The sequence below is a fragment of the Mytilus californianus genome, unplaced genomic scaffold, assembly GCF_021869535.1.
Source record: "Mytilus californianus isolate M0D057914Y unplaced genomic scaffold, xbMytCali1.0.p SCAF_7, whole genome shotgun sequence".
Lineage (NCBI taxonomy): Eukaryota > Metazoa > Mollusca > Bivalvia > Mytilida > Mytilidae > Mytilus > Mytilus californianus.
In genome coordinates, this window is record NW_026262723.1 from 8412861 (window position 1) to 8425905 (window position 13045).

Genomic DNA, 13045 nt, shown 5'->3' on the forward strand with positions numbered 1-13045 from the left:
TATCGACGAACAAACAAAGCAGCCAGCCTTTATCATAACTTGGGTTTTCATAATTTGTACAATGGGCCTTATGATATATTTTTCTAAAGTTTATAATCGCACTATTCGGTTTGTTAAGGAAAACTGTAAGTACTTACAGAAATGAATTTATCACTTCATTGATTCAAATCTAAGGAGGATGGTTTTACCAGTCAGGATTGTTATATATATATGTATGACTCGGAGATGCGATGAGGACGCTGAAGTGCGATGGTCACGCTGAAGTGCGATGGTCTGCGCCGAAGTGCTATGGTCCTTTTCGCTGATGTACCATGGTCTATAAGACGCTTGATAGCTAGTTTAAAATTTACAGATGTCCAATTATATTGAGAGCTTGGATTTTTTATAATTTAGTATATAAATATCATAAGTGCAGTATTTTTCTCCAGTTGCAGTAAAAAACATCGATGATCTATCTTATTTACAGCAGCGTATAGATTTTTTGTTTATTTTGTCTGACTTTCCAAGAAGTATTTGCATCTAAAACAACTACCACTTTTTTTCAGTCATTGTAATGGGTACTGGTTTTAAAGGAAAATAGCTTCTGCATGTAGCATCAATTTCTGAACAATTGTATGAATGACTGTTGTTTTAAAGCTATTTACAAAGTATTATGTACACTACGCCGTTACAGTCAAAACTGAAAATGGAATGACTTTTTATCATGACAGTTTTTAATTAAACGGGTTATACTTTCGATATTGTACATGTAAAACAATAACAAAAAGCTACTTCTTACAAACAAATTGACTTCTACATCGGCATGTGAACATGAAAAGCATTGAAAATATGATTTATTTAATCCATCGCATTTCAGCGTAACCACCATCGCACTTCGGCGTAGCCATCAACAAGAAAGCGTCAAAATGCCACCATCGCACTTCGGCGTTATCAAAAACGCACTTCAGCATTAAACCATTGCACATCAGCGTGACCATCACGGTTCTGAGTACCATCGCGGTTCAGAGTCCTACATATATATGTGTGTATATGATTTCCAATGGGACAAATGTCCATCAGAGTCCAATAACGTGGATGTAAGCAACTATAGGTCAGCAAACGACCTTCAACAATGAGCAAAACCTATACTGTAAAATTAGGTATAAAAGGTCTGATTTATGACAAAACAATAAACAAAAAAATAAGAACAAAAAGGCAGCTACCAATGACAACATCTGAATTACAGACTCGTTACTTTGGAATGGCACATAAACTTTGTGGCAGGTTTAAGCATATGGTTAAACGCTCTATCCTCTCCAATCTGGGACAATGTAGTTACAGTACTAAATAGGAGCAAACTACCAAAATCAGTTGGAAACAAATTCGACTTAGTAGATTGGCACGAAGCACAAATGACATATACCATAAAGACAAAAGTAGAATATATAAAATACCGAACTCCAAGAAAAATTCAACACGGAAAGACCTTTATTAAATGATAAAAATCAAAAGCTCTAACACATCAAACAAATGGAAATCAACTGTCATATTCCTGACTTGGTACAGGCATTTCCTTATGTAGAAACTGTATGGATCGGATATAAATTTACGGGCTTCATAAACAACACCATCCTAAAACTTAGGATGTAGGATCCCGTTTGTGATAAGACTTCTACAGTCTGGTACAGTTAGTTATGTTCTGATAATGGTCTTTCAACATTTTGAGAATGTTTATATGTCTTCTTTTTTTTCGAGGCAAACGATTATGTTTACCTATGCGACACTTTGAAGCTCTTTATATGATCTCGGGAAGTGTAAGTAAAAAAAAAAGAATGCACATTTGATGCATTTGAAGCGCTTTTTACAATTTATAGAAAATATAGGAAGTTACATCAGTCTTTTAGCTTAAAAATAGACGATCTCTCTTATAGGTGACAACAACATTTTCGTTCATATAAGCATATGACATCTGAGTTTTAAGTGTATATTGGTTTGTATGCGTTAAAGCTCTTTTGACATATACCTAGGGTTACATAGTACGCACATTATTAACCTTCATTTATTAAGGTTTTGAAGAAATAAAAAAAAAATATTTCTAAAGTCTAAGGTAAACTTAGGTTTTTCTTTCAAGTAGAAATAAGAAGATGTGGTATGAGTGCCAATGAGACAACTCTCCATCCAAGTCACAATGTGTAAAAAGTTAACAATTGTAGGTCAAAGTACGGCATTCAACACGAAGCCTTGGCTTACACTGAACAGCAAGCTATAAAGGGCCCCAAAATTCCTAGTGTAAAACAATTCAAACAGGAAAACCAACGGTCTAATCTATATAAAAAACGAGAAACGAGAAACACCTAAGAACCACATCAATAAACGACAACCACTGAAACAGGTACATATAGCCGATTTGGAAAACTTTTTCGAATTTTTGGTTTTAAATACCCTTTAAACCCGTTTTTAATTTAGCCTATTCATTGCTTTAATATGAGCTTTAAAAGTTAGTTTTATGGCATACGCACTGAAATCACCCTTTAGAAGTGGCATATATTTAATAGATAATATACCAATCCAAATATTTGATATGTTTAAAGACGACTAGTTTATTTTTGGATTGCAAAATTCCTTTTTGTAAAACCAAAATTAGCAATTTTGCAATCTATATATAAACTAGTGGTCTTAAAACACTTCTGATGGTATTTTTAGATATGACGAAACCATAAACAGGAAAGAAACGTAAGGAGTCATCTTTAGATTGTGTTGTTACATAATTAGAAATAAGTTTATCGTCACCACGTTCTCGCTTCATTCCAATTTGGCATTGCATATCTCAAGTTCGTTACTTATGTAATTATATATAAAAAAAAATGTCATTAGTTCTAGGCATTGTATTGTCTGTTCATTTTGACCTTGTGATATTTCAAATATATCTAATGGATATGGTGTGCTTAGTATCGAGTGACTTATTGGACACCTGTATTACCAATTGGTTAACCAATATCTTCACAGTGGCAGAATATGTATTGCACAATAATGACAATGCAGACAACTAAAAGCACTAGCAAATATATGTGGATACTACAATAATCGAAAACTAAGTGTCTGTCTCAGTTTTCCAAAAATATACAGGGATAAATTTGTAATGCAACCTATATTAAGACTATCATTGATAAACTCTACTTTCCTTAAGTATAGGTAGAATTTTAGGTGAATTCAAAGTCAGTCTACATATATATATATAGCAACACTCTTAAACATTTATTGCCATAGCATTGCAGTTTATTTTCGACTTATAAGTTTGAATGTCCCTTTGGTATCTTTCGCCTCTCTTTTTAAACCCAAAACATTATCGAAAGTAGTGTCTATCTCTATCAGACTGTCAAACAAGTGAGAGGTTTAGCTAGCTATAAAACCACCATCTACATAAGGAAATGCTTGTACCAAGTCAGGAATATGACAGTTGTTTTCCATTCGTCTAATGTGTTTGAGCTTTTGATTTTGCCATTTGATAAGGGACTTTCAGTTTTGAATTGTCCTTGGAGTTCCGTATTTTTGTTATTTTACTTTTCTATTATATCAAACGTCTAAAACCGAAAGCTACATGCAAATTAAAGTGTTTTTTTATAACAAACCATTCCAAAATTGTCCGTTTATGAATTTAGAAACTATATAGGCAAAGTTGACTTTCGATGGATAAGGCTATAACTTTGTTTAAATCATGTTTGTTCATATTGCTCTATAACTGTTTCAGTTCTTATACATCAATGACTTTCAAATATTCAGTTTTGAGCGTTCCTGATGAAGGTAAATTCAGAAAAGCGTTTCGAATGCATGGAATTTAACAGAAACAAAAAAACATATTTCATATTACATACACAGTCTATATGACGAGCATGGTCCTTTTATCTTGAATCTTAAAAAAACGTGAACCATAGCATATTAATTTTTTTCCCTACTTGCAGCATAATATTGACAATACAAATGGTGATAATTGTGTAAAAGGTTTATCTATAGTGGCTGATAATAACATACAAAAATGAAAAGATTCTTAACAATATGGAAATAGCTATGCCTACATCAAGAAAAACATAATACACACGAATGTGAAAAAGAAGTGATGTTGACGATATTAACTTTATCAATATCACTAATGCTCAACTGTTACCTATTTTCCTATATATATGAAGAGTGTTTTCCCACAGGGGAAAATCCAGAACTATATATAATTTATCAATGAAATTATTGCTAACACAAAATAGATGTCCTTCACATAGTCATTCTTTAGATGTCTGAACTGTACTTTATTTTATGTCATATTAATAGTAGAGTGTAAAACTGATAAAAAAAACTATAAGATTGATATAAGCATTTGAATATAAAGGCAAAAGCCATGGTAATTACTATAAATGAGTTATTTTTTTTCAAATATCTCTAGACTAGATGCAGATACAGTTTTACATGTTGTAGAGTTCTTAATTGTTGAAAATGGTATGTTGACATCTAAATGCTGTCTCATTAATAATTTTCAATTTTATTCATAGAAATATGAATATGACGTTAATGATGTATATTTGGTCTGTTAAATATCTTTTCAACATTTCTAGTTGTCGAGCATTGTGTGGTTTTTTATAAATTGGTCAAACAAATCTCTATCGTTGACAACATCTACATATATGTTCGTTTTTTTTGTTTGGTTGCTGCAAATGAATATTCTACATCTCTTCAAATTCATATCCTACAAAGAAAATTAGCTGTGAAATATAAATATTGTTTTATATACTGTAGTATATAACCTCTTGGAAGTGTATATTCTCCATTTAAAAAAAAAATCAAATCGCTTTTGTCTTACAGTGTTTTCCCATAGCTGTAAAGAGCCATTCAAAAGAGGAACAAAAGATACCAGAGGGACAGTCAAACTCACAGATCGAAAACAAACTGACAACGCCATGGCCAAAAATAAAAAGACAAACAGACAAATAATAGTACAGATGACGCAACATAGAAAACTCAAGACTAAGCAACACGAACCCCACCAAAAACTGGGGCTGATCTCAGGTGCTCCGGAAGGATAAGCAGATCCTGCTCCACATGTGGCACCCCTCGTGTTAAAGATGAGAACTGAATATTAGTCCTTAATCTTGATCAATTTAATGCCATGCTTCTAAACACCGATTAAATAAAGGTGAAAGTAGTATATCAATACAAAATAACATCATATGTTCAGGTACTAAATAATGAAGCAACTAAGGTTCCAATCCATCACGCAAAGTTTTCAACAGCTAATTTGGCTATTCGTTTAAGTTCCTTTTCGGTCATATATCACAATTGGAACATATCTGTTGAAAACATGTGAAACTGTAAAAAAATATGTCTGAATTAAAATTCCTATCCGGTCAAACTGGTGAAATATGTTTTGCAATCTTATAGTATATCATATATAATAATTTAATTGACTACAAAATTTTACAATTCTTTGGATTCAAGGATTTAGATTGGTGCATAAATTAATTGTTAAGATAAATATATTGTAACAAAATTGGTGTCCATCAATAATAGTCGTTGTATATGATTTTCTAAATTTTCACATTTGTCTCACCAAATGGATATATATAGTACCTTCCATAAATTTATAAGTCATCTGGGATTGTCGGTTCCCTGAAATTGTTGTTATGTATTTATTGTGTAAGTATGGATAATTATGTTTTCAGTTATTGTTGAAATTACATATACTTGTGTGAAAATCCCGGTTTAAACATGGTTAACTCTCACACTTAAATCTATGACAAACGGGATGATTTCAACTTCTCATTTCTTATCAGTAGCATACCCTCTCCTCTGTCGTATGGGGTTTACATATCTCAATTGATACGTTATGCTCGTGCATGTTCACACTTCACGGACTTCATATACAGGAGTGTGCTCCTTTCGCAGAAACTGCTCTAACAGAGTTATGAGGAGGAAAGATTAAAAATGACACTCCGTAAATTTTAAGGACACCATCAGGAATTTGTTGATCTATACGATGTGTCTGTGTCTAAATTAACTAATGACATTTTTACCACGTCTTAGATTGTGGTTTAACATCTATGTCGTCTGTCTGCTAAGTACCGAACGTGACCTACTCCCAAATATGACTGATTTGCCGGGTGAATTTGCAGTGCTATACGACGTGTCTCAGTATTTTATACATCCAACATTCATGTATTTATTTATGATGTTTCTGTTGTGGTTTCGGTTCGATAATGTGTTATGTCTTATCGTTTGTAGTCCAAAAAATTATAAAATAGCCTTTCAATACTGTCATTATCATGATAATTGTTTGGACTAGTATTGTGAAAATAATTGTATGTATTTCAAGATTATATATTCGTTACAAAAATACGTCACTGTTTGTAATGTCCTGTGCTGTTTGTCGTTAATGGAAGATGTTCATTGTTATTCTGCGGTTTGCATGTTGTATCGACTGTTATATTATTTATCTGTGCGTTTCTCTGTGATGAGTGTTCTTGTGTGTGTTTGTGCTGTATTTCTGTCACGTAGTGTTGTCATTTTAGCGATATTTTTAAACATTGCTATATAAGCGGGAGGTTTGGCTAGCCATAAAACCAGGTTCAACCCACCATTTTTTTCGTAAAATGTCCTGTACCAAGTCAGGAATATGGCAGTTGGTATCAAATAGTTCGTTTCTATGTATGTTGGCGTTTGTTTTTGTTGCACTTCAGTGTTTCTGTTTCTTTGTTTTCCTTTTATAGTTGATGTGTTTCTCTCGGTTTTAGTTTGTAACCCGGATTTGTTTTCTCTCAATCGATTTATGTACTGTTGCCTTTATTTATCATTCTTGCTTTTGTTTTTGCATTCGAAACATCTCTGGATTGTTTATTTCAATTGAGGTACAAAAACGTTTACCAAACACCCCGAACATAATTTTAGTAGTTACCAGTTCCGGTTTTTGTAATTTAGGTATTTTCATAGGAATAAATGGTAAATGGTAAATGGTAAACCAATCGGTAAATTGGCTTACCTAAGCATAAATACGGCGGAACTTTCAAATAAGTCTTCATCTCATATTTTACTCTGGGCAAGTAACTCTCGCTAATTCCAAGCGTTTTAAATAAAAGAATTAAGTACCAGTTACCAGACGAAGTAGAACCAGGTACCAAGCAGACGACAGATTGCAATGTCTGAGGAGACTAGGTCCGTAAATATTTGTTTTTTTTTTAATTCCTTCTTAAGTTAAACTTTATCTTTTGGTATTGGATTTTACCATTTGCCGATTACTAAACTACAATAAGTAATCGTTTTGGGTACATTTTTTTTCGCTATCGATTGTCTTTAATTTATGACAGAAGGTTAATAATATGTCTATTTATTGGACATGAACACTGTTAAGTAATTTAGTATTCATAAGTATTGTTGATATTTAATGCATCTTAGAATTAATATAAGTTGATTTTTATTTAACGAGTCTGTTATTCATACAAACATAAATACGGATAGCTACCATACAAAACACACTGACACTTTCACTGGCCAAAAACCTATAACCAAATCTACCCTTTTATATCCGATGCATTACTTACCAGAGGAACCAAACTTACCAGGGTTTATACAGAATACCACAGTACCACGCCACCAAAGAAGAGTTACTGGATATAACTTTTATTTCCTTTATATTTGTACATTCTTACAAAAACATATTCTTACAGCAATGCACTAAGGGATAAACCTTTTATAACATAACACTAAGGCCCGACCGCTCGGTTTTCGTTACAATATTGACAACAATATCAATCCAGAGCTAATCGGCCAAATTCAAATGAAAATACCAAAGTTCTGATTATTGCTATTGCCTTTATACAGATTTTAAAGAAGATTTGAAAATTTTGTACATTGCATGTAATCTATTGAAATGTACTTTTAAATAGTTGAGGTATTCTATAATGTTAAAGTCGCTATATATTATGTAACGCGCTAATTGATTAAGTCAAATAAGAAATAAAATCAATTTCAAATATGTCAATCATGGTATTTATGTAATTACAACATATTTTCTTTAGACATTAAATCCTTTGTTGTTAATCATCCATCCGTATACAAAGAATGTAGAAAATTTCAACACACAATCAACACAGTACGATTCCAATTTGTTTACCCTAGTATGTTTATATTTACCCAATTTTTACTCTATGGAGAAAGTGTATACTATACACGGTATGTTCTATCAACATTTTTGTTGTTGACTTCATTGTCAAATTTGCACTTTTTTGCTGGCGTCTTTGCTAGACTTATAATTATTTGAACTAGTATTATGAAAATAATTGTGAATTTTTGGATCTCGTTCCATATGATTGTATGAATTTTAAGATTATATATATGGGACAAAAATACGTCACAGTTTATGGTGTCTTGTGCTGTCGTTTGTGGGAGATGTCCCTTGTTATGCTGCGGTTTATATGTTTAATGTATTATTATAATATTTTTTATACATTTCTCTGTGCTGAGTGTTTTTGCGTTTGTCTGTACTGTATTCCTGTCACGTAATGTTGTCATTTTAGCAATAATATTTGTTAACTAACCATAAAACCAGGTCCAATCCACCATTTTTTCTTAAAATGTCCTGTACCAAGTCAGGAATGTGGCAGTTGTTATCAAATAGTCCGTTTCTATTAATGTCGGCGTTTGTTTTTGTTGCAGTTCAGTGTTTCTGTTGTTCTGTTGTTTTCCTCTTTTAGTTGATGTGTTTTCGCGGTTTAAGTTTGTAACCCGGATTTTTTTTCTCTTAATCGATTTATGACTTTGAACAGGGTATACCACTGTTGCCTTTAATTAGATTAATTTGCATGTATGTTTGTTTGAATTTTTGCTGTTGTGTGTTGCATGTCTGCGATGTATGTTCTAACAGTTTTGGCTGAATTATTGTCACATTAACCTATTATTTCTGTTTGGGTTGCTCACTCAATGTTGTCAGTATAACGGAATTATAAACAACTGTTATACAAGTGGGAAATTTAACTACTTATCAAACCTTTGGAAATTGCCTGTACCAAATAAGGTATATGGCATTTTTTTCACTTTTTCCGTTGATTGATAACGTTTGATTTTGTCAGTTTTTATGGACTTCCACTTTTTGAATTTGTCTTGGAGATTTACGTTTTTTATATAAATATTAAATAATTACGCATATCTGCTTTGACACAATATGTTACTTTTAAAGAATAGAAAAAATACTGGTAAAACTATAGATTTTCTTTCAAATTTGGCATCTGAATAATGTAGAGATTGAAAATCAAATCAAATACATATTTTATATAGTTATCAACATAGACACATTAATGTATGATGATTCTGAATTTTCAACAGGAGATAAAACATTTGTATTAAAATACATAGCATAGTCTTGGTATTCATTTTATAAAGTGCAATAACAATTATATTTTATTTCAGACTACCTATTTGATAATGACATCACGTTTCTCTTTAATTTGAGCAGTAACTGCTTATACTAGTTACCCTTCTATTGTATTTCTACTGTTCAAGTTTTTACGTTTAATTATCGAATCCCGACTGACCTTTCTGATCAATCATACTCTAGGTGTCTTTAGATGTTTCAAAATTTTACTAGAATCGTGCTTTAGGGAATATAACTGGTTAATACATAAAAAGTCTAACGAGACCATTTGATTAAAAGGACCACACTCTCAAGAAGACACGAGAATATAAATTGTGTACTTTGATGAAAAAGTCAACAAAGTACACCGTATGCGTTTTTTGAAAAATTATATCTAATATTGAACATCTCAAAAAGCAAAAGCAACCTTTGGAAATAAAGCTTGTAGATGTATACGTTTACGAAAAAACATCATGTATCTAACAAGGAAAATAAAAATTACATTTAGTTGTATTGTATATCTTTAATATAAATGCTGGGAATTTTCACATAAATTTGAACAGCGGTATACCTTTATTCATCAATAAATTTGAAACTTAAAAAGTTGGAATTTCAAATGAATTTTATTAACTTGCTAATATATCCAGTCACATTCAAAGTATAGTATTAACATAGTGATTATTATTTATTCTTTTTTGTTATTATTTGAATCATGGCTTATCCGTTTTATTTAAAAAATAAATCAAACTGATTTTTTTTTTTATGTAGGAAAAAACATAAGGCTGAAAATGCACTAAATATTTATATTCAATATGGGTAATCACATATCCATATCCATGAATATCTGTGAAACAGTAAAACCGGTAGGAAATTATGGCAAACATTTTAGTACAATATGATGTCTTAATAGGCTAAATGTAATTATTCATATTGAATATAAATATTTAGTGCATTTTCAGCCTGATTTTATTCCTATTGTATGCACAGCATGAACAAATTTTATAACACTGCAATATATATATATAATTCGTCTCAAATTTAGGCAAACAATATTAAATCTTCCGCGCAAATTGTTGGTCTTTCCTCAGCGGGATTCGACCACCTACATCTGTGACATCGTGGAAACACAGAATGCACTGTATCCAGCGCCCTAGAACAATCGAAATACTAGACTATATATAAATATAGCTTTCATTAGGCAATTCATGCCTTTCCTCATCGGCTTGGACTAGGGTCTTAACACAGTGCATGATGTATAGTAGCAAGTGGGGTGGTGTATCTTTCAGAATAGCTTTGTTGATGTTTAAGTTGAAAATTTTACTATATATATATTTAAATATATAAGTCTAAATTGAAAACAACGTTCAAACCTATGATTGCGTTGGATAAAAACCACAATTTTCCACGAATGTGACCTACCGAATTAGACTATTTACCGAATTTGAAATAACATAAGCACCACGACGGGTGCCACATGTGGAGCAGGATCTGCTTACCCTTCCGGAGCACATGAGATTACCCCCAGTTTTTAGTGGGGTTCGTGTTGCTTAGTCTTTAGTTTTCTATGTTGTCTCATCTGTACCATTATTTGTCTGTTTGTCTTTTTATTTTTGGCCATGGCGTTCTCAGTTTGTTTTCGATCTATGAGTTTGACTGTCCCTCTGGTATCTTTTGTCTCTCTTTTATACGTGTGCATGCAAAACAAATTTCTTTGTAGAGGGGTCTAAATACAGCACAAACAACATTTTCCAAAAGACCAATATAGTGAAAACGTATATTTAAACAAAACGCATTTGACTAACAGATCGAACAACGGATGTTCTTAAACTCTGCTGACTGCCATGGCGATTGCCAAATAAACGGATCACAAGATGTAACAAAATGGATCTTTATTATTAATGTAGTACCAAACAGAAAACAATAAACTTGCAGAAAAGATGGTATACCGCAAACATGAGGTGCGTAAATTTGTACACCATATCCGGATTTCGACAATTAATGTCTCTTCAGTGATGTTAGGAATCGAAACGGTATTTGGAAGGTCATATAATTTACCTCAATTTAGGATAGACTCTTGAATTTTGAAGAGTCGAAAAGGAGGATGAACGAATCATATACACCCGAAGGCAAATATAATACAAGCCCAAACGAAAAAATATAAATAAGTCTAAATTGAAAACAACGTTCAAACCTATGATTGCGTTGGATAAAAACCGCAATTTTTATACGTGTGCATGCAAAAAAAAAAATTCTTGGTAGAGGGGTCTAAATACAGCTCAAACAACATTTTCTAAAAGACCAAAATAGTGAAAAAGTATATTTTAACAAAACGCATTTGACTAACAGGTCGAACAACGGATGTTATTAAACCCTGCTGACTGCCATGGGCGGTTGCCAAATAAACGGATCACAAGATGTAACAAAATGGATCTTTATTATTAATTAGGTACCAAACAGAAAACAATAAACTTGCGGAAAAGATGATATACCGCAAACATGAGGTGCATAAATGTGTACACCATATCCGGATTTCGACAATTAATGTCTCTTCAGTGATGTTAGGAATCGAAACGGTATTTGGAAGGTCATATAATTAACCTCAATTTAGGATAGATTCTTGAATTTTGAAGAGTCGAAAAGGGATGAACGGATTATATAATTCCGAAGGCAAATATAATACAAGCCCAAACGAAAAAATATAAATAAGTCTAAATTGAAAACAACGTTCAAACCTATGATTGCGTTGGATAAAAAACCGCAATTTTTATACGTGTGCATGCAAAACAAATTTCTTGGTAGAGGGGTCTATATATATAACTACTATATAACGTCTAAAAAAAAAGCTACAATCAGCATCCAATCTATTTAGGCGTGGATCAGCATGTGAAAATAAACTGATACAGTTACTGAATTAAAATTATATAAATGTCTAAGAATATAACTTAAACACGCTAATTGATACATTAAAAAGTTCTATTAGATTTTAAATAGATATACGCAATATTTCGCTAGACAAACTAGCTTCATCAGGATGGTGTATCTATCAAGGTGAAATCGGATGCATGACAAACAAAGTTGGATTAAAAGTTTAACGTATTTATTGATATTCTATAAATTGTTTGATTTCAAGATTATTAATTGTATGATTTCAAGATTATTATTTTGGTTTTTTTTTAATCTTTTATCGTCTCTCTGATTGAGTCCATCATGTTCAATAGTCCGTAACTGGTGCATCCAAAATCTCTCTCTCTTTTGTCTTCCTTGCGTGTCCCAATTTTGATTTTTCTCAATGATTTGAAATGTGACGTTTTCATAATCAAGCCCTTCTCTTAAAAGATGTCTTGTGATTGGGCAGTTTCTTCCTTTTGTATAAAATGACTGATGGTTATTCAGTCGGATGTTGAATGGTGTTTCGGTATCACCAACATATTGCAACTTGCAAGTTCCACACGTTAGAACATAAATACAATTTTGCGTTTTGCAATTGGATGTTATAAATATGTTGTATTTATTTTTTGTGACTGTGCTGACGAATCGGTTTTCAATGTTGGCGACTTTGCAGCACTTACAATTGCCTCTTCCGCATGGTTTATAACCTCCTATTTACGATGTCTCTTGTTTAGATACTTTAGATGTAACTAGGATATCTTTGAGGTTTTGGGGTTTGCGGTAAGCCATGAC